Source organism: Amphiprion ocellaris, chromosome 21 (assembly GCF_022539595.1).
Source record: "Amphiprion ocellaris isolate individual 3 ecotype Okinawa chromosome 21, ASM2253959v1, whole genome shotgun sequence".
In the NCBI taxonomy this organism is placed as follows: domain Eukaryota; kingdom Metazoa; phylum Chordata; class Actinopteri; family Pomacentridae; genus Amphiprion; species Amphiprion ocellaris.
Window position 1 is genome coordinate 17,864,986 of NC_072786.1, and position 8,642 is coordinate 17,873,627.

Consider the following 8,642-nt stretch of genomic DNA (forward strand, 5'->3'; position numbering starts at 1 on the left):
GCTCCTGAACCGGCTGATGATTGTGGTGATGTAGAACACCTGCCGCTGCAATTACTCCATGGAAAACCTAAAAAGGAAGAAAGGGGAGGAGAGAGAGGGGGAGAGGGTGCTATCTGGGCCTGGCAGCTACCAACCTGACACAAAGAGCACCAGTTCAGGTTGGTAGAGAGAGAAGAGTGGCCAGGAGAGGGAGAGGAGGAAGGAGAGGAAGACCAAGAGCTGTGGTCTCTGATGAAATTAGGGCCACAGTGATTGACCATGTGGTAAATCATGGACTCTCTTTTAGAGAGGCTGGTTCAAGGGTGCAGCCAATCTTGCAGCATTCGACAGTTGCATCAATCATGAGAATTTTCCGGTAGAACAACAGGTAAGACATGCATCCCACAATTGCCGTATTTTACCAGATTTTATTTTTAAAAAGTTTTCTGTTTTTACATCAGCTGGCATTTTGGGAAATCTATTGATTACAGTATTTTGTGTTTCATATTACTGTACTGTATGTAGGATGTGTAGGTTGCCACCTAAAGGGGGGGGGGAGGTCGAATTTTCACGGATGTCCAGGAAACAGCTGTCATTGATATGGTCATTGCAAACAATGCCATGAAGCTGAGGGAAATTCGGAACAGAGTGCTGAAAGACAATGCAGACTTTGCCAATGTGAACACCGTCAGCACTACCACAATTGCCAGAGTCCTTGAGAAGCATAAAGTAAGGATGAAGCAACAGTACAAAGTACCTTTCGAAAGAAATGATGAACGTGTCAAACAACTCCGTTATCGGTATGTTCAGGTAAGATGTTTGTTGATTTACTAACCAAGCAGACATACATAACTATGCATAATGTGTTGTAAAACTGTGAATTTCTTTTATTTTAGATGGTCATGGAGATGGAGGCCAGACCAACTCCACATGAATTTGTATATGTGGATGAAGCAGGATTCAACCTGGTAAAAGACGCAGAGGAAGAAATGTCATTGGGCAGCAGGCAACAGTTGATGTACCAGGCCAGAGAAGCGCAAATATTAGGTTGTGTGCAGCCCTCTCAAATGGTGGTGTTGGGAATATTCTTATCACATTTAATTAATATCCTATCACATTTAATCAGCAATTAATTGCATTTAATTATAACTCATGTAATCGACATTTAATCACATTTAATCATAACTTGCCTTATTATGTAACCATAATCATGATCATATTAATGTACTATTTTTTATAATGAATTTATGTTAACCATGCAAGACAAGTATATACTAGTGTGCATATAATGTGCTTATTTGAGCATTAACCTTCTACATACCAACTGCGGGGATACTTGAGCAAATGTTACTCAAGGCCTGTCTAAGATAAGGTGTGTGCCACGCTTGTTATCTGTCATCGCATGCAGAAGTAGATTAAGAAATGGAAATGCAGCAATTCGGAAAATTTGACAAATCTATATGTAGCGGGTCACGCACTCTCAAGACAACTGGGTTAAAAGCGGACTGCTTACAGGGTGAAGATGAACCGGATTGGATGAAGACTGAAGACACCCGCGGAATCTGCCTTAACCTAGACCAATCAGATAGAAGCACATTTCCATATATAAACCTCTGTATAATGATACGTTAGCATTCCCTCTTGTGACGGTTGCAGAAATTCTCTGTAGACTAGACAATTGCTGTTAGCTAGATCAAGCGGGAATCTGTATGCATACATTCTGATCATTGAATGCTACTAAATATTCTTAAATGAATATTTGTTTTTGAGTCTTCATTGATTCTGAGTGATTCCTCAATAGCAAGTAACGAACACGCACGACAATGGTTTGCATTTACATAAACCTCTCATTGGCCCATATAACACAGAGATACTCATTTCTTTTTTTAGATGACCTCCATATTCAACTTGTGCCAGCAGGGGAGATTGGTCAAAGGGCAAGAAATGATACATTTGCTGTTGTGTGGGACAATGTGGCATTCCACCACTCTGCTGCAGTGATTGCATGGTTCACTGCACATATTAAGATGTCTGTGCTGTTTTTACCTCCATACTTGCCCTTCTTGAACCCTATTGAAGAATTTTTTTCAGCATGGAGGTTGTAAAGTTTATGATCACTATCCACACAACCAGCTCTCCTTGCTGGATGCAATGAATGTTGGGTGTGGAAATATATATAGCCTGTCAGGGGCAGGGGTGAAAGTAGATTTTTTTTTTTTGCTGGTACTATAGATAAATTGAAAAATCATGATATATATATATATATATATATATATATATATATATATATATATATATATATATATATATATATATATATACATATATATATATATATATATATATATATATATACATATATATATATATATATATATATATATATATATATACATATATATATATATACATATTATAATTTTAATTCATCAAATACATTTATTGATTTAAAAAGTCTAGTCAGTTATGTAAACAGGCTTTTATTTGTAGTGCAACAATGCAACAATGTAAACGTGTGTGAGCGAGACAGACGCCCACGGAGAATGAACGCTTTGTCATGGCTTATTATCCTACGGTTGCAAGCAAAAATAATCTCGTGTTTGAAATTTACGTAGGAAATAAAGTGCTTAATGTTTTAGGCTTCTTGCTTTAGCATCATTTTTTTGTGTTCACGAGTACGATTCGCACGGGTCGCGGGATCCGCGGCCGGTTCACTGTTTGAGCTGGCAGCTCATCTCCCGTGATCTCCGTACCACGCCGTTCCGGGACCTAAACTCTTACCGGAACGCCGTTCCGGACCGTACCGGCTTACTTTCACACTCAAAAAGGTTCTACCCACAGTGCATCGCCAGGGAAGACATAAACATGTGACATGGATGGAAACATGTGGCCAAATGCAGACGACAGGGTGTGAATGTTACAGTATAGATGTGTTGTTGGTTTTTGAGCTTTATCTCTTGATTTCTATTCTGCCCCTGAATTCTGAGACTCTGCAGTTTTTTTTTGTTTACAGTAAACTTTTTATTTTTTGGAAGGGCCCAAAGTACCTATGCACAGAGAAAATACGTAAATGTTCTTGAAGTAAATTGCTGCATTCCTGATTCATTCTTGTTGCAGTATATTACAATAATATTACAATATCACAACAATATTACAATAATTTAGAACACTCGAGGTGCAAAGATCTTATTTTATGTTAAAATACTGATTTATCTAAAAAGAAATCTTTCAAACTTTAAAGATTAAAATTTATTTTATGTAATGCTCTCTGTTGTTGGTATTTTGTAGTTCAGTGTGCTAAGAGTGACAGTGTTTGTTTCCAAAGTGAGACTATTTGTTAGTGTTGTGGTTGAATGAGCTTTTTTTGAGACATGTATTAAGTGTTGTGTTGGTGAGAAACAATTTTGGGGATGAGATTAACTGTTTAGCTGAGATGCATGATGAAAATGCAGGCCGCATTAAGCGTTTTGAACATTTGACTTCAGTTTTGACCAATGTTTGTTAGCAACTGAATAAAACTGCAATGTTCAAAAATAATTTGATGTTTTTTTTCTCATCTGTTCTTTTAAAGTAGTTGTTTGCTTCCGCTTGAAGAGGCGACTGTTGGATCAAGTCATGGTCGTCAGACGTGAAGGAGATGGCTCAGCATTACCAATATGTAAGAATGGCATAGGGCAAACTGGACTTCACAAAAACTGTGTGTAAATTATTTTCTATGAAATTTAACAACCTTTAATCAGCTGTGATGTTTTCAGAAAAATGTACGTTCTCAGAATTGTGTATTCAAACTACGTTTCAAGCTTCAGTGTTACCTTTTTAATTATTATTATTGATGTTAGTAGTATTAATATTGTTAATAAACTTTTCATGACTTTTTACTTTTGCCTCATCTACAACTGCAGAAGAGGGATACAGGGGACTGCACTACTGTCTTCTCTGCACAAGCACCACATTCTTCTGGAGAAATTGAGCCCTGTCGCTAGCACCTATGCATGTTTTGACATGGACTCATCTTTCCTCGTGTTGGAGGACGACAAAGAGCATTGTGAAGAGGAAAGTGAACAGGATGACACCATTTCAGAGCTTTCAGAGGAAAACATGTAAAGTGGCTGTCTATACATGGCAGCGTTTAATGTGTTAACATATTCACACATGGCAAGCTACCATGAAAAGTTAGCACAACCACGAGGAGCAATTTGAACAGTGCTGGAAAATGTATTTAGACCACTTTGTGAATATACTCCTTTAAAAGTTCTATACTCCAACTTGACTGTCAAAAAATGTGTAGATTGTCAGAAAATGTACTTCTGTATGAAATGTAAAATGATGTTTAGTTTAGTAAAATTTTGTATTCCCGTAATGTTTTAGATTACTGGTACTGCTGTATTTGTATGTTTAAAATATTTTGGATGAAGGAGATTACAAGAAGATTACAACAGTGTAAAAGTACAGATAACCAGCAAAATATGTACTTCAGTAAAAACAGAAATACTACATTAACAATCCCACTTAAGTAACAGTAAATAAGTACTTACTTTTTAAAATTTACTTTAAGTATCAAAAGTAAAAGCACTCACACAATGGGTTGTCGCTTAATGTCCAGGCCTATATTTCAATTAAAAAAAACATACCCTGTCAGGTAACATATAACCAGCTGAATTATAAAATAGAGCGTGAAATGTATCACAGAGGGTAAGCATAAGTACGCTAACCTTTCCAATAAATAAAAGTTGTTGCTGTGGCATCCGCAGAGGTATAAAAACTACTAGACGTAACATCAGCATTTTCTAATATCATTAGGCAAAACCAGTAAATACAATGATTATACCTTCGAATCATTTACTTTTTTGTAAATCTATGCAAAGCGCAACATTAGACTCTGTTGCCTGCAGTACAGAAAAAAAATTTATGCAAAGTTGACATGGCAAAAAATAGGCTAGTAACTGACTAGGCTTTTAATCAATGACAATTTTAGTAATGGCAACTAGTTTGACTAATTAGTTTGTGACATTTTTAAGAACATTACTTAAAAATCATTCCTCACTGAAGATCTCAGTGCAATAAGAAAACAAAGAATTTGAGGACATAACGTAAAGCTTTGGAAGAGACAGATCATGTCACATTTTTCAGTCATTTATCTGATCAAATAGGCTAAGTTATAAACAGTTTTTCAACTATTCTAATCAACAGAATATTCAACTGTGAAAAAAATAGTTGCAGCCCTTTTTTTTTTAAACCTTTGTTTTCTTTAACTTGTGACATGTGGCAAACATGACAATTCAACAAGTCTGAATGCTGGCAAGGCTCATCTATAAACATTTCGGTTTTTTTAACATGGCAGTTTCATTGTCAGTTGCATTACCAGAACTTCTTGTTGTCTCATCCTATGGGCAATTATCTCCTAAATTAATTTAATTAATCATCAGAGAATCACTGTACTAGCTCTCCATCTAATGGGTCTAGATAGGTTCCTGCAGCCCAGAGGGGTCTAACCCAGGTGGGATCCGAGGAACATTTAAGCTGGCGGCAAGGAAATTTGCCTAGATTCTGACTGCCTTCATCCAGACGCCTATCTCGCTTCCTCTGATAATTAACCTAACTGAGTAGCCACTTTTGAATGGTTAAATTAATTTACCAGTCATGTCTATTAATGGCAGCTTTCCTCTAAGTGGATTTTACACTTGGCAAGTTGCTAGGTTAAAGTTTAGAGGTTTGGATTTGAATAACCCCAGGGATAAGTTTTTAAAAAGGCCACCCACGGCCCCAATGACTTAAGTAACCTTTCAGAACCTTTTTAGCTGTAATGCACACATTAACCTGACATTTTACCACCAGAGAAAATATATATAATTAATCACTGTAAAAGGGATAAATTGAATTTCCAATCTGTTAGCTTTAATTGCAGGATAAATGTTTATTATAATATTTCAGCATGGGTGCAGCATTAGCTCATAAATCACAAAACTCAATGAGTCAGATTCAAAACATAAAAATTAATATTCTTCCAATTGATTAACACAACTCATGTAATGGAACTATGCTTTTATATAAGAAAAGTAATAATCACCCAGATACATAATTTGGAGGGGGAGAGCAGTCGGCTTGGCCACAACCGGCTGCTGACCTAAAGACTGACGAGCCTCCGAGGCTCACCGGCTCAGAGGGAAGTGGTGCGGGTTCAGTCCAGATTATGATCTGCTTGTATTCCTTTCTGTCATTTGGGCCAGTAAAAACTTTGTTATAATCATCTATGGTGTTGTTTCTCGTTGAACAGCGGAGTTCAGTAATTTTCTCTCAGTCAGTGTTATTTTTAGATGACAGTCCTCTGCAATTCTCAACCAGTGCAGAAAGAGCAGTCCTTCAGTCCATTTTTCCAGTGGAACAATTATTTCTTTGCAGATCATGTTGAATCGCCCCTCCAGAACTGCATGGTAAAAATCCTCTCCGATCAGAGCTTTGTTACCTGACTTTTCCCGAGTAGCTGCCACGCAACAACTCCCAACTTACGTCTTTATCAGGTGTATTTTATACCATACGCTGAACCCTCTTCATGTTTTACATATGCAATAACAGCGTACTTAATTTACACGAGCAATGACCTCATGCTCTCCCTCCTCCTAACTCGTGCATTCTTCCACCTCATCGATCACATGACCTCTCCATGTCTTTGAGGAACTAAAACTATCTGTTTTGGATTCTTTAGCCAGTCCACCCAATGTCTCCTTTCTGCAACTCAGAGAAGGCCCCTGATCGTGAAATGGAGAAGCTGATGTCAGCGTCTATCACTGACATCCCATTGTGCATCCTTTTGCACAATGTGCACAGACATACAAAAATCCCCATAGTCTATTTAGAGCTCGTTGACCCTTACAATGAACATTTGACCCTAGTTCACTTAAGCTCTTGACTTCTCACTACGTTACCAAGTTAAAAACCTCAGTTTCACATGGTGATCAAAACTCAAAACTCTTTAAAAAGTTTTTAAAAGAGCTACAAGTTGTAGCACATTGTCTACCTTACAACAACTTGAAAGAGGCATTGTTTATGTTTTGACAATGTTTATCTAATTGAGTTATTGATGCCAAAAGTCTGAATCTGTGAATATCTTTCCAGCTTTGCCAAACTCAAGCATTGTCAGTTAACCTGATCACTAGTTAAACTGGAATACCAGAATTCCCATCATTACTATGGAACAGTGGAGCAGCCAATTGTTCAATGACTTTTGGTCCCTTAAAAATGTGGAGGGCACATATAAAATGTGTTGAAATTTTTACACTGTTCACCTGATTTGGATGTTAATACCCTCAAATTAAAGCTGAAAGTCTGCACTTAAAGTACGTCTGAATTGTGGTGGTGTACAGAGCTGAAATTAGTGATGTTACACTCGAGCCAGTTTGCTCAACACAGTGTCTTTTGAAGCGGAAGTGTTCCGAGACAATGTTTCGATCCCTGCTTCGACATACCCAACAATCACATGACTACCGAGAGCGAGGCCTTGTTATGTCACAGCGTGTGTTGCGGTGCTCATAGACTGTATATGGCGGTGCTTCGTGGGAATTATGAAGGGGTTGGACATTTCAATCTGTCCATGTCTTAAAAGGGGTCTGATTCACTCCTCAAACTGTGGGTTTTTGAGAGGAGATTAAGCTAGTACATTTGCCATTTGGAAAGAAGTCAGAGAGAGAACACATTTAGGTAGAATTAAGTGTAGATAGATTTAGTTACATTTCATACACTAAATAACACTCATAGATACATACACATACATTCACACATACACAACACACATTCATTCATAGAAACACACTATATAGTAGAATAGGTTACAGACAGGTACATAGAGAGAGTAGTTTGAGTGGTTGAAAGAGTGTATTGTGAGTTGTGAGAGTGCAAGGTGTCTATCTGAGCTCTACCTCTCCAGAGGAGAAGACCCGCTCACCTACTGGGCATCATGTCAAACTGTATCCAAACCTCTTCAGGATGGCCAAAAAATATCTCCACATGCCAGTAACATCTGTGCCATGTGAGCGGGTCTTCTCCAAAGCTGGAGAGGTAGTCAGCCACAAAAGAAACAGACTGAAACCATGCACTCCCTGGCTTACACTCCATTTATATTGCCACAGTGGCAGTTGTAGTTGCAGAAGCACTACCATTCACTTCCACATCACATAATACTTGTGTCCCACACAAAGTAACACAAGCATTTTCCTGTCACCCAGTACCTCTATACACACCATATGTATGTATATCTATACACACACACACACACACACACACACACACACACACACACACACACACACACACACACACACACACACACACACATTTAAATCTAAATATATTTATATACAAAACACATATACATGCATGCAAACAAACATATATAACGTTTTAAAACGTTTATTGCAAGTACAAAGCAGTGTGAGACAAGCAGTCCTGAGGCTTTTTCAGTTTTTTTCCGCTTAGATGCAGTTCTGACACCAGAGCCAGCAGATGTCACTCTTCTGATTGTGTCAAATGCTTCGAAGCAGTGTGTCATTCTTGAAGCAGTTGCGTCAAAGTGGTTCATTGCTTCATGAAGCTTCGATTTCACCATCACTAGCTGAAATGTTTAAAACTGGGTCAATATCCAAACGTATATGCCTGATTGTATATTCGTC

At 37.8% G+C, this 8,642-nt stretch overlaps 1 long non-coding RNA gene across 1 annotated transcript; it reads left to right on the plus strand.

Annotated features, from left to right (window-relative positions):
* The first annotated feature begins 2,415 nt into the window (after window positions 1–2,415).
* Window positions 2,416–6,226, plus strand: LOC129347915 (uncharacterized). The gene is made up of 2 exons (XR_008600256.1): window positions 2,416–3,637; window positions 3,882–6,226. It is a non-coding gene; the product is annotated as an uncharacterized LOC129347915 (long non-coding RNA).
* Window positions 6,227–8,642: the final 2,416 nt, after the last annotated feature.